This window comes from Odocoileus virginianus, chromosome 2, assembly GCF_023699985.2.
Source record: "Odocoileus virginianus isolate 20LAN1187 ecotype Illinois chromosome 2, Ovbor_1.2, whole genome shotgun sequence".
NCBI lineage: Eukaryota > Metazoa > Chordata > Mammalia > Artiodactyla > Cervidae > Odocoileus > Odocoileus virginianus.
This window is the reverse complement of record NC_069675.1, coordinates 87,699,983-87,707,062: the sequence shown is the minus strand read 5'-3', so window position 1 is coordinate 87,707,062 and position 7,080 is coordinate 87,699,983.

Sequence of the window (7,080 nt, the reverse complement as noted above, 5' to 3'; positions counted from 1 at the left end):
CCTGGAGCGCAAAAGCCATCTGCATAACCCAGGGAATATTAGCTTCTTTCCTTCTTTCACTCTCTCACCATCGACTCTGGACCACCAGGTTAAGTCCAATAAAGGACCAACAGTGTCCGATTCTTTGTGACCCCATGGACTGCAGCACCGCAGGCCTCCCTGTCCATCGCCAACTCCCGGAGCTTACTCAAACTCATCCATCGAGTCAGTGATGCCATACAACCATCTCATCCTCTGTCTTCCCCTTCTTCCACCTTCAATCTCTTCCATCATCAGGGTCTTTTCCAATGAGTCAGCTCTTCGCATTGGGTGGTCAAAGTATTGGAGTTTCAGCTTCAGCATCAGTCCTTCCAATGAATATTCAGGACTGATCTCCTGTAGGATGGACTAACTTTCCTTTAGGATTGTATGCTCTTGGGGTGTACTTGATTCCCCCTGCAAAGCACTTGCAGTCTCCTTTCTTTGAAGTGTGGTAATTACAACCCTGAGAGACAATTGTGTCCTGGGAAAGGAGCTAGTAGTCAGGATTATCCAACACTGTTGCTCTCCCACCCTTCCTCGTGGGCTCCATGTGTGAGGACCTGTGGTTCTTCCCCTTGAGGAAGGTAGCGGAGGAGTGTTTGTCACAGGAGAGGTTGAAGAGGTCCCCGGAAGCTCGTACGGAGGTGGGTTAGCCCCGACTCCCATCTGGTGGGCAGGGGATCACCCATCACATCTCAATAGCCGACTTCCCTTAGCATTCATATGTGGTAAAACCTGGTGGCTTAGATGGTAAAGAACCTGCCTGCCAGGCAGGAGACCTGGGTTTGGTCCGTGAGTCAGGAAGATTCCCTGGAGGAGGAAATGGCAACCGACTCCAGTATTCCATTGACAGAGGAGCCTGGTGGGCTACAGTCCATGGGGTTGAAAAGAGTCGGACTCAACTGAGTGAATAACACTAAACGTAGATTAAGCCAACTCTGCGGGAAGCCTTGAAGGGAAAAGAGAGCTGAAAGAACAGTTGGAAGATTTCCTGTGGAAGAGGTGAGCATGGAGTCTTGTCAGACCCCAGGAGGCAGAGCCACCAGGAGTCGGGCCCAGTGAGCCTGGGTCAGGGGAGCGGCGGGGGTTTCAGGCTCCAAGACGGCAGAGTTCGTTCTGGGAACTTTCATGCTGTTTCTCACCTATATTCTGGGAGGAACAACAGATCCAGAGTTCCTCAGACTGGCCTTGTGGTGTGACGTTTTGGGTTTCAATTTTAAAATTGCATTGTAATTGTCAGTGTCTCCACAATCAAAATCCTCCAACCATGATTTCCATTGAATGTGGAGGAATGTTTACCTTTTTCTACTCTTCTTGGTAACTTAAGAGAAAAGTCCTCACTCATAAACGCCAGTAAGGTGATAAGAGAACATACTTTGTTTTCAAGAAGAGAGGTTTTTATAATGTGGATCCCAGCTAATAAAAGGTGAAGGTAGTGTTTACTCTACAGGGGAGCAGACGGCCACCTAGTGGACAGAAAGAAACCTGCTGAACGACACCAATAAGCGTGTCCATGCAGTTTAAGGGACTTCCTTGTAGCTCAAATGGTAAAGAATCTTCCCGCAATGCAAGAGACCAGGGTTCAGTCCCTGGGTTGGGACGATCTTGGCAATCCACTCCAGTGACCTTGCCTGGAGAATCCCATGGACAGAGAAGCCTGGAGGGCTACAGTTCTTGGGGTTGCAAAGAGTTGGATACGACTGAGCGACGGACACACACCTGCAGTTTAGGGTATGTCTAAGCTCCTGCTTCTCTTTCCTTCTTGCTATTTTGATTTTCCCCAGAAGGATGCTCACGAGGTGACAGTTCACCCCAGAGAGGCATCTTCGTGGACAGAGTCCACCCTGTCTTCCCTTCTCTCTGTGCCCCTTCCCTACAGTCAAGGGCCTGCATACTTGAAAAAAGTCCCATTAAATGCTGTAGGCTTTTATGGAGCCTTAAGTATATAAAATGTGTATTGAACCATCTGCTGTAACAATAATTTAAAAATATGTATGGATCCCACAATTTCTGCACAGACATCTCCTTCTGATTTTTATTTTCATTTTAACAACTTTGCCAGGTGATGATCGTCATTTTACAGAGGAGGAATCAGAGTGATTACCTGTCTTGTTGTTGATGGTAGGGGTGACAGGGGAAACCACAGGGATTCAAGCAGCTCCTCCCCTACTCTTGCTGGGGAGGTGCTGAGCTGGGTGCTGGGGGTGGGGGTGAGCTGGGTCGTGGCTGTGGCCCCGGAAGTGGGGCTTAGGGGAGGCTTGTCTGTAACGCCGGTCCTGAGTGCCCAATGAGGGGGCTGTGAGTGATGACAGGACCCCCACGTCCCACCCCCGCCCTCCGGTTTGTTTGGAAGTGGCCAAGCTGCCTCTGGGTTCTACTTGGAAGCTCTGAAGTTCAAGGACAGCCTCAGAGGCCTCTGAGCGGTGTTTCACCCAAGCACAGGACCCAGACCTGCTGGAGATCATTGTGGCCCAACAGAAAGCTTTGTTTAGGCGAAGGGAATGAGCGTGTTTCACACCTCACTTGGACAGCATTACCTTCTGTCCTGAGTACTCACAGCTGTTAGCGCCCAACCATCCTGTCACCTTCTGTAATCTGTGCTTCAAAAACCTCAGAAGTCTTACCAGTCACCACACTGTTTCCAAAACACTGCAGTCACTTACCTTTTGTGAGAGTTTGCAAGTTTCATTTTTCTAGGAGACTGAGGCAGTTTTAAGTCCCTGAAGTTTAATTCGAAACAGTAATACATTTTTTTCCCCACTGAGAATAATTTTTGACTGTGTTCCATTGCAATCATTTTTGTTTGTTTTTGAGAACTGGGAAGTGGCAAAGGAATCAAAGAATCAAAAAAAAAAATTAATTTTTCCCCCTCTGTGATTTCCACCTGCTTTTCTCTGATTCAGAGCTCACAGTTCCTGGGGCAGAGTCCCAGGAGCAGCGCTATGCTGCCCAGTCCCCAGGCGGCCTGGCTTCTGAATCCCTTTTTGCACAAGTGGGTCTCCTGGCTGTTTGGTTCCCTTGGGCGCTGTGAGCTGGAGAACCACCAGCTGTGGCTGGGCCAGGCAAGATGCTCACTCTGCTTAAAGGCTTCATTAGAGGCCTTTTTGGGGGGTGTGGAGGCTATAATTTTAGTCAATCTGGCAACTTAGAAATTGTTAAAAGTGGATTTTCAACATTTAAAAAAACAATCAATTAGCTTGGCTCTGTGATGACCTGTTATTGATTGTCATTCATAGAGCTGCTAACAGTTGGTGAGAGTTTGGGTCCAGGAGACCGAGACAGGATCCTCAGGAGTGGGGAACACAGACCCCATAGACCCCACTGCTGGGCCTTTTTAAAAAAGACCTTATTGAATTTGTTACAGCGTGTTGCTGGTCAGTTGCTCAGTTGTGTGTGACTCTTTGTGACGCCAGGCTTGCTTCTCTTTTATGTTTTGATTTTTTGGCCACCAGGCATGTGGGGGTTTCCCTGACCAGGAATCGAACCTACACCCCTTGCATGGGAAGGCGAAGGCTTCACCCCTGGACCACCAGGGACATCCCGCCCCGCCGTGTGATTAACATGACTTTCGTGTCAGTCACATTGTGGCTGTGCTGTGATTCCCTGACCTCTGTCTCTTTTGACACTCTGCTTTGTTTGGTGGGAACAGACCGCTCAAACAAAATGAATCATCCAGATTTATTGTGTAGTTCTCATGTCTTGTCCCTGGGTAAAGCTGGGGGACTTCCCTGCTGTGTGCAGTTTTCATCATAGTGACCTTTAGCAGAACGGGATTCTCTGGGTTTCGGGGCTCTCCACCCTCATGTTCTCCCACCCCAGAGTGACCCCTTCTGCCACCTCCTCTTTCTACCAGGTGGCCCATGGTTAAGCCTCTGCTCTTGGGAGCTGTCATCAATTAATCACAGCACACAATGAGGTTAAATTGGTGACTTGGCTTTCCTTGTAGATGGAGCCACCTTTTCTTTGAAGACTCTGGCTATTAGTAAGGAGGTGTGGGGGGTCCAGTGAGTGAAGTGAAAGTCACTCAGTCATGTCCGACTCTGTGACCCCATGGACTTAGTCCATGGAATTCTCCAGACCAGAATACTGGAGTGGGTAGCCCTTCCCTTCTCCAGGGCATCTTTGCAGTCCAGGGATTGAACCCAGGTCTCCTGCATTGCAGGCGGATTCTTTTACCAGCTGAGCCACAAGGGAAGCCTGAGTTCAAAATTCTGGTGCTCTGTCTTCCCATGTAGGCTTGTGAGTGCGCTCCTGCTCTGTAGGTAAGGAGGTTAGCCATGCAGATGATTCAGTTCAGTTCAGTTCAGTCGCTCAGTCGTGTCCGACTCTCTGCGAACCCATGAACCGCAGCACGCCAGGCCTCCCTGTTCATCACCAACTCCCGGAGTCCATCCAAACCCATGTCCATTGAGTCGGTGATGCCATCCAACCATCTCATCCTCTGCCGTCCCCTTCTCCTCCTGCCCTCAATCTTTCCCTGCATCAGGGTCTTTTCAAATGAGTCAGCTCTTTGCATCAGGCGGCCAAAGTATTGGAGTTTCAGCTTCAGCATCAGTCCTTCCAATGAACACCCAGGACTGAGCTCCTTTAGGATGTACTGGTTGGATCTCCTTGCAGTCCAAGGGACTCTCAAGAGTCTTCTCCAACACCACAGTTCAAAAGCATCAATTCTTCCGCGCTCAGCTTTCTTTATAGTCCAACTCTCACATCCATACATGACCACTGGAAAAACCATAGCCTTGACCAGATGGACTTTTGTTGGCAAAGTAATGTCTCTGCTTTTTAATATGCTGTCTAGGTTGGTCATAACTTTCCTTCCAAGGAGTAAGTGTCTTTTAATTTTTAATGGCTGCAATCACCATCCACAGTGATTTTGGAGCCCAGAAAAATAAAGTCAGCCACTGTTTCCACTGTTTCCCCATCTATTTGCCATGAAGTGATGGGACTGGAGGCCATGATCTTAGTTTTCTGAATGTTGAGCTTTAAGCCAACATTTTCACTCTCCTCTTTCACTTTCATCAAGAGGCTTGTTAGTTCCTCTTCCCTTTCTGCCATAAGGGTGGTGTCACCTGCATATCTGAGGTTATTGATATTTCTCCCAGCAATCTTGATTCCAGCTTGCACTTCCTCCAGCCCAGTGTTTCTCATGATGTACTCTGCATATAAGTTAAATAAGCAGGGTGACAATATACAGCCTTGACGTACTCCTTTTCCTATTTGGAACCAGTCTGTTGTTCCATGTCTAGTTCTAACTGTTGCTTCCTGACCTGCATACAGGTTTCTCAAGAGTCAGGTCAGGTGGTCTGGTATTCTCATCTCTTTCAGAATTTTCCACAATTTATTATGATCCACACAGTCGAAGGCTTTGGCATAGTCAATAAAGCAGAAATAGATGTTTTTCTGGAACTCTCTTGCTTTTTCGGTGATCCAGCAGATGTTGGCAATTTGATCTCTGGTTCCTCTGCCTTTTCTAAAACCAGCTTGCAGACGATTACGCCACTGCAGCACTCCACTCTTGTTTTACCCGAGGATGAGGAAAGCTGAAAGCACACCAAATGCTTCCTGTTGGCTCAGTGGTCCAGGCCCCAGTCTTGTGCTGTGAACACCATGCATCCACCGTCTTGTCTCATTGTGCATCCTCACAAGTACCCTGTCCACAGTAACTAACCAGTTGGTGCTTCTTTCCATTCATAAATTATGAGTGCTGTTATTTGAGAGGGGCTCCCAGGTGGCGCTAGTGGTAAAGAACCCGCCTACTGATGCAAGTAGACGCAAGAGACCTGGCTTCGGTCCTTGGGTTGGGAGGACGCCTTGGTTACTCGAAAGACCTGCTGAGTGATATTCTGTGATCCTTTACTTCGATGTAAAGTAATGCTTGGGTTTGCCACATGGGACAAAGGATGGTAAGCACCACCCCTGCATCCACAGTCTGCTAACAGCCCTGGACCACAGACTAAGCTGGTCCAGGAGACAGGGTGTAGCTACTCCAAGGAGGGGGAGTGGGCAGTAGAGTCTCAAGATGTGAATGGCAAAGAGGCTGAGGTTGTTTTAGGGGCAAGGAGGGATAAAGGCGTGGAAATGCTCACTTCCAGGCATGTGGCAGAGTGAGCAGCCGTCGCTCAAGAGGATTGCTGGAGACCAAATCCTCGGGAGGTTGTGACTTGGGTCGTCTCTCCTGCAGGGTGATTTGCAGTATGCGCGCCTCTCAACCAGCAGTCTACATTATGGAGTTTTTCTTGAGGGTGTAAAATCAGAGATAAGTGCTTATTTTGTATCTCCAGATGTCATCTAGGTTACAACTTAAAACAACAAGTTGTGGGTCTATGACTTAAATTTACTTTCATTTGGGGAGAGGGCTATTCTCTGTTTTCCAAGTTTTCTGTGATGAGCAGCACATGTGAATGAAGAAAACGGAGTTATTTTTGCAATAAAAACCCTTACCAGTTGCAGGAGAGGACACCATGTTGATCTGTGATTCTAGGTCTCTGGTTGGGACTTCAGGTCACTGTCAGAGAGTCTGTGAATTCAAACTACTTTCTGATCTGATTTGTAAAAGGGCTTGGGGCTTCCTGGGTGGCTCAATGTTAGATGTGGCTTTGATCCTTGGATTGGGAAGATCCCCACTCCCACATTCTTGTCTGGAAAATTCCATGGACAGAGGAGCCTGATGGGCTACAGTCCATGGGGTTTCGAAGGAGTCGGACACGACTTAATGACTAAAGCAACAACAGAACACAGACACTTGATAAATGTCTTTGCTGCCTTATTTAAAAACGTGCCTCACTCACAGAGAAATCAGATGCCTATGTGATTGTTACCAAATACAAAAATTAAAATGCCATCTAACTTAGGGTTTCTAACTTTCACAAAGTAATTGCCCCTTAAACCAAAACATTGGATTCATTTTCACAAATTTGAGCCTGACATCTTAATTCATAACGAGCAGCTGCAGTAGACTCTGGCAGTCTCAAAAATAAGTGAAAATGAAGAGGAGGTTTTAAAGCAAGTATTGAATACAGGACTTAACAATACGTTCAAATCCCACGACTGTAAAACGGG